We start from the raw sequence: 7684 nt of genomic DNA on the forward strand, positions 1-7684 counted from the left end.
TTTCCCGTCCAATCCCCGGAATAGCTGTCCTCACTGACCCGGACCAGATCGTTATTTAGTTTAACGTCTACGCTCACCTTTTGTTTATGAATATTTTGTGTAAACATTAAACATTATTCTTAAAATATACTTACGAGCTGTTCGGCGTCTTGCGTTTGAGTCCTGTCACTCGTCTGAAACGGTCTCGGCCGTAACACACTGTCACTCTGCTCAGCAGCAGTGATGCTTTTGATTCAGCCACTTGTAGCTGTTCACAGAGCAGCAGGAGCAGACGAGACGGGAAGCTGAGCGATTTCATCTCGCTAAATAAATAAAGAAATCAAATTCCCGCTGTCATGTTTGTTTGTGTGTATGATTTCAAGGTCACTTTGAGACAGCCAAATGACAATCTTGGCAAAATGCTGCAGTTTACAGGGAAGCGAGAGCCTGAAGGTGTTTGTTTTCAGCAGTGATGCTGTTTTCCAGGGAAAGCAAATATCGACTGGCTGGGAGGGGCAGGTATGGCAGCAGGAGGTACTGTGTTAGCTTTGCATTTAGCATCGGGTCATTTGACTGTAAAGACTCATATTGTGGCACAATCAGTTCTGGCATAAAAAGTTAACATTTCAAACTGTTTTATTGTATTTGTCTAATTTTACTTCCTGTTTCACCATGACTGTATCAAATACATAAATGGGAGTAATACAGTGATAATGTAATTTTGTGTCATTTCCTTTCAGTCTTTGTCTCATTATCTTGTTGTTAACAAAATATGACTCCGCTAATTTTTAATATTCTCAGTGTAATGTCTGTGAGGGTTCTCAGTCATCCAGGTCATCCCAGCCTAAGGAGCTTGGAAAGAAAAGCATCTGGAAGTCCAGACTAACCATTGCTGCCATTAAAAGTGATTGTGTTTTGTATTTTGCTGAAGTGAAATTCAGGGACCGTGGGTAATTTATGGGCTAAAACTAAGGGTCAAGCCAGGCCTAAACCTAAAGCAGTGTTCGAAGTGCCTGAGTCAAGACTGTAAACTAGATATAAAAGATGGCCACCATGAATACAGCCGTTGGTTCCCTCATTTAGAAGCTTCGGTATCAGGTAATGCAAGCAGGGTTTGTTAGCAGCTACATTCAGAACTGCATGGGTGCAGGCACAAATAAGTGGTGCTTTGTCTCATAGGATACCAGAACTTTACTCATCAAACCTTGCTTGTTAAGTGGTGTAGTGTGCCTTTAAATGTATGAGGGTTTTTTAAACTTCTGTGACCTCACTCTAGGGTTAGAACTGACTTTAGAGTCATGACCTTTTCTATTAATCTGTGGGGACATCCTCAGTTTTAGAGAACTGAACTTTTGATACTTTATGAGGCATTTCCAATACCAAAACTCTTCATGATATCAATAACCTGATGATAATCGTATTTTTTTTTTGCTTGCCCCTAACCCCACCTCTGCAAGCTTCTCTGCAGCCATCTCATTGGCTGAACGTTCTCTGATCAAATAGGCTGCCAGTGGCCGTCCTAGCCTGTTTGGCGCCCTGGGCGAACACTCCCTCTGCCCCCCCCCCCCCCTCCCAACACACATACACACACATAAAACATATTAAGGATTGTGGACGAAATTCACCAGAGAAACACACACACACACATGAAGAGAGAGAGAGTATGCATTGTATGCAAACAGCTACCAAACAGCCATCATAATTCATCACACAATGAGAACAGGACAAATCAGCAATTTACCATTTCTTCTTCATTTCAACTGTAACGCACATCATTTCCTTAGGGATTAATAAAGTATTCTGATTCTGATTGGTTCAGGATGACCTGCCATTATCCAATCACACATCTGCTTACCTGCATCTTTTGCTCGTTTCTCCTCCTCTTTTTTCTCTTTTTTCTAAACGGAGCACCTGGTGGCTTGATTGACTTTTGTCTTTTCTTGTCCATCTTCCACTGGTTTTAATTTTGCACTCCAGTATGAACACAAATCCCCCAACCCGAGGATCACCACAACATAACCTACACAGCAAAATCTCCACTGTTAAATTAACACTAGAGAGTGTCTATATGGGTCCACACCTCTGAGTGTTAAATACAACACTGTTGAGTGTTAAATTAACACTTTTGACAGTGTTATATGTGTAAAAGTAACCTAGTCAGTTTTGAAGATTAACAAAGACTAACACTGAGCAGTGCTGATTTTGTAACACTGGAATATTTCTAACATTTTGAGTTATTTTCCAGTGTTAGAAAATCAGCACTGCTCAGTGTTAGTCTTTGTTAATCTTCAAAACTGACTAGGTTACTTTTACACATATAACACTGTCAAAAGTGTTAATTTAACACTGGAGATTTTGCTGTGTAACAGACCTACACCTTAGTTCACAGTGTTATGGCCCTGTCCATAATCTGTTTTGGTGGCTGTTGTTGTCTGTGCCTTTAAGTCTTTGCAGGTCCCGGAGTGGATGAGCTGACGGCTGCTGATTGGTCCCCTGGCCATGTGATCTTCTTCAAATCCCTCACCAGCAGTTGTCCCGGGGCAGCCACTGACAGCAGCAGCAGACCTGACCCTGGCCTCCAAAACCTGAGACTTTTGTGCCTGTGATTTTTGCGGCTTTTCTGAGTTTTGTATATAGTGTGTACATTAGTTTTCATTGTAAATAGCACTGCAACAGAAGGGGTGAGCTGCCGGATTGTAATTTTGCGCGACACTGGGGCTGCCCAGTCTCTCATTTTGGAAAGCGCGTTGCCTTTTTCAAGTAACTCGTTTTGTGGTGCTGATGCTCTCGTGTGGGGAGTGAAAATGAGTGTGTTACGAGCTCCGCTGCACAGAGTCTTCCTACAGTCGCCTCTCGTTTCGGGCCCGGTAACAGTTGGGGTGCGCGCTCGCTTGCCCGTGCAGGGGGTTACTATGATTCTGGGGAATGATCTAGCCAATGGAAAAGTTTTCCCGATCCCTGAAGTAATTGAAAACCCCGTCGATGATTTTGTTTTTGTTTCCGAGCCTGCTGCTGACAGTCTGCCCTCTGTTTTTCCTTGCACTGTTTTCTCCTGTTTATTTCAGTTAGGGAGTTAGGTGTAGCGCTTGTCTTTTGTTTGACTGAGGTTCTAGATAGCACCTCCTCCTGACTTAGCTTGTTTTGTTTGTTATTTTGGCCTTTGTTCACCCCGGAGCTTCATTTTTGCAGTGTAGAGAATAAATCACAATTCACTAAGAAATTGGTTTCCCTCTGTGTATGGTTTTGGGGACCAGGGCGGGACAGTCTTTTTAAAATGAGAGACTGGGCAGCCCCAGTGTCGCGCAAAATTACAATCGGCACGCGATCCTCCTCTATTCCAGTCAGTGAGACGAACCCTTGTGAAATGAAAGGTCGGTAACTGCTGTCAAGACTGTCATTTCCTGGTTCATCACTGACGGGATAAGGAGGAGAAACCGACTGAACAAAACCAACACTTTTTGGCTTTTTCAATGTGTGAGTTTGCTCTTTGCGACGGAGCGATGGACAATTGGCAATGAGATGGCCAGTATCATGGCAATAAAAGCATTCTCGGACAGTCATGGGGACCTGATCAGGGCGCGTTTGACGCTTAGGAGAAACCCTCAAACTCCTCGCAGGTTTAGACAACGGGGCACATTCATGGCGCACAGCTGAAAATGTAACGCGATGGGTCAACACAAACTCGTCTGCGAGAACAGCAGCTTTAGACAACGAATCCACCTTTTGCTCATTGATATATACAACAACATTCTCTGGAAGACACGTTTTGAATTCTTCCAGCAGGACCAATTCTCTCAGCTGAGCAAAGTCCTTCACTTTACTTGCAGCTAACCACTTATCAAACAAGACAGTCTTCTCCCTGGCAAACTCTACATGTGTTTGGTTGGCAGATTTTTCACACGACCGAAACCTCTGGCGATATGCCTCTGGAACTAGCTCATAAGCCCTTAAAATAGTGGATTTCACAATTTCATAATCCAGGCTGTCCTCAATAGACAAGCTCGCACACACTTCCTGTGCTTTCCCCACCAATTTACACTGCAGCAACAAACTCCACACATCCTTGGGCCATTTCAAAGTGGTTGCGATGCGTTCAAAGGCATTAAAGTAAGAGTCAACCTCACTTTCTCTGAAAGGTGGCACTAAAGCAATTTTCTTGCTTGCATCAAATTGGTCAGAGGAGAATGAACAATTTTACTCACTGGGGTAGAGGTAACATTGCGTTGTCGGGAAGGATCCAGCTCCATATCCCTTATGCGGAGATGCATAAGCTCAACTTCTTTGGCTTTAGCCTCAAGCGCCACCTCTTTCAGGCGAAGGGAGAGCCTAAGATCCTCCGTAACCAATCCTGTTGATTGTCCGGCTGGGCTAACGTTTGGGACCTGAATGGCAGCAGGAGCCTCCGCCCCTGGCGACACCCGTCCACTGGCAGCTTGTGGGATGGTTGCAGCAGCTTCTGCTCCCGCATCCACCACCAAACCTCCAGTTGCCTCACCCGGCCGAGGTTTCGACTTCGCAAATACCCCCTTATCCACCAGCTGAGCTGTCAGGCACTGCTTAATTTCTGCCTTTTTAGCATGTAAAGGCACACTAACATTAAACAAATCTGCCACCAACAACAAATCCGCCTTTGTGCATCGATCCAACTTATCCACGGTGGGTTGTAGTGCAAAATCATCCACGTCAAAAGTCATTGTGACTAGACCACCCCCAACACTACAAGAAAACTGCCAACCAAAAACTGCAGACAACCCACAAAACACAATGAGCAAAAAGAATGGCAAAAGAAAAAAGAGGACGAGCCCCCACTTTATGTTACGCCCCAGTCTAGGGGTACAGGAACGCAACATAAGTTTGAAAAGACTGCCCCCGCCCTGGTCCCCAAAACCATACACAGAGGGAAGACCAATTTCTTAGTGAATTGTGATTTATTCTCTACACTGCAAAAATGAAGCTCCAGGGTAACCAAAGGCTGATGAGATGGTCCCTCTTAGTACAGGATTTCAATCTGGAGATCCATCACAAAAAAGGGACAGAGAATGTACTGGCAGATGTGCTGTCACGTGGTTTTCGGAACCCCTAAGCGCCAAACATCTTTAGGGGAGATGTTTGGTTTTGGGAAGGGGGGTGTTATGGCCCTGTCCATAATCTGTTTTGGTGGCTGTTGTTGTCTGTGCCTTTAAGTCTTTGCAGGTCCCGGAGTGGATGAGCTGACGGCTGCTGATTGGTCCCCTGGCCATGTGATCTTCTTCAAATCCCTCACCAGCAGTTGTCCCGGGGCAGCCACTGACAGCAGCAGCAGACCTGACCCTGGCCTCCAAAACCTGAGACTTTTGTGCCTGTGATTTTTGCGGCTTTTCTGAGTTTTGTATATAGTGTGTACATTAGTTTTCATTGTAAATAGCACTGCAACAGAAGGGGTGAGCTGCCGGATTGTTTTTCCTTGCACTGTTTTCTCCTGTTTATTTCAGTTAGGGAGTTAGGTGTAGCGCTTGTCTTTTGTTTGATGTTTGATTTCACATAGGGTTCTAGATAGCACCTCCTCCTGACTTCATTTTTGCAGTGTAGAGAATAAATCACAATTCACTAAGGAATTGGTTTCCCTCTGTGTATGGTTTTGGGGACCAGGGCGGGGCAGTCTTTTCAAACTTATGTTGCGTTCCTGTACCCCTAGACTGGGGCGTAACAACAGATTCACTTTGTCTAAGGTTTACTTCTGGGATTTCACACAACCCAGGATTGAGACCGTGAATACATAATGGGCTTGGATTTACATCATTATGAAGCTCTTTCCACAGGTTGTGTGTGACGTTAAATCATCAAACTCTAAATTATACATTTTAAATTGTTATTGATCCTTTACCCCGAGTCCTAAAGTGTATATTTATTTTCTTACTCTTCTCATATTTATTGTTTGTTTCCTTGCACTGCTGTAGCTGGAGCCTCGTCGTCGCGTCTCTCTATATGCTGGACTGTCTGTAGCGGAGATGACAATAAAGTTTACTTTGACTTCAGCAGCGAGCAGGCGCACCGAGGGCTCTCGCTTTTTTTTGCGTATAGAATTTCGAAAAAACATCGGTGCAAATTATAAGTCTGTATCATGATGTCTGGTGTTTTCCTGTTTGTTGTTTTGTTTTTATTTTGTTTTATTTTGCGAGTTGGTTATTAGATGCTGCTCCAGCCAGCCAGTGAATCCCCCGCCGCCCCGCCCTCTCCTCTCTGCGCCGCAAGCAGCAGGCGCACCTCGCAAACGGAGGGCGCCCTTACTCCCAGCAAATGGGCGATAGGAAACCGATCGGTGCCTGTACCATTCCCAGTATGCGCTGGCTGACGTCGGGGCAGCATGAGTACGAGCAATTATTATTTTTTTGCCGATGCCCGTGATGCCGCCCCCCACCAGGATGCCGCCCCGGGCAACCGCCCGTGTCGCCCATATCTAAAACCTCTACTGTAGGCTGCCATATAAAAAAAGGCAGCGTGGGCTAACTCTGATTACTGTAACTGTAAAATTGTTATAAGAGAAGAAGAACGTGATCGCATACACGATGAGCAGCACGTGCACGTGGTTTACACTGTGTAGTCAAGGGGAAAATACATTGCAGTTGATTCCAGCATATGTTGCTCAGGACATTAAACATTACTTTCTACTCATAGTAAATAAATTAAGCATTATCATTATCAATCAAACTTTGCTGTAATCCCAGCAGGTCAGCTGATCTCAGTGCCAGTCATACTCTTTCCCACCACATGCAAAATTCCTTGTAGGGCATCTTATTAAATCTGCTTTAGACTGCCCACAGCTGCCACACATCTGCAAGCTACTTTGCAACCCAAATCCACTTGTGCTGTGTCTGACTAACTGAAGGTGTTCCACCTTAAATGTGGCTGCAGGACACTTTTACTCCTTATCTTCCTGTCGAACACACTGAGGCATATTGAGAAACAAAAATAATACCCCCAAAGTATGCAGCCAGGATCCATTTAGAGTGGACGTCTTTTGAATCGCATATAATGTGACACGAACAGATAAGAGTACGCTGCTAGTGTAGAATGATGAAGAAACAGAGGAAAAAAGGTCGTCTCTGCCCCTTCAAGCAGGCAAGTCCTCCTGTTCACTGCAGACACCTTGATGTGATTCCTAACCAGCTCGTTAATGTTTGCTTGCCTCATTTGTTCTAGCCTCGGTTTTTAAAACAGGTTGTCTCTTCTCCAAGTCTTCTGGTTACACTGGAGGCTGGACTAACTCATGCCCTCATGCCCAAACAGGTCAGCACTGGCATATCTATTTACTTGATGTTTCATGGCAGCCAGACAGATCTGGCTACATTGGCTCCGCTGCACCAGTGAACCCAGAAATACGGGATTTACTTTCACCATGATGACAGTCATGTGAACAATTCCTGATCAAATCTTCACATGTTTCAAGAAATTCTATCCCTTTGACCTTAACCTTAGTATGTTTTAGGGGGAAAAAAAGGACAGCTTTGAAAAACAATTACTTGGGATGTAAATCAGTTTGACTGTGTTTATTTTGGAGTCAGGAGTTATTCTAATACTATCTTGTGGTTAATTTAACCTCACATGCTCCAGGGGGTGAGATAATGTCAGTGCGGGCTAAAAACTGGGAATATGGGAAATAACTGCAAAAAGTTTGTCAAAAGTTTCACAAGTTGTATCCAAGTTGTGAGAAAAGGGAAATGTGATT

This window comes from Aulonocara sp. 'chitande type north' Nkhata Bay, linkage group LG14, assembly GCF_057382095.1.
Source record: "Aulonocara sp. 'chitande type north' Nkhata Bay isolate Kocher_YH1m ecotype deep benthic linkage group LG14, A_spYH_male_GT1.1, whole genome shotgun sequence".
NCBI lineage: Eukaryota > Metazoa > Chordata > Actinopteri > Cichliformes > Cichlidae > Aulonocara > Aulonocara sp. 'chitande type north' Nkhata Bay.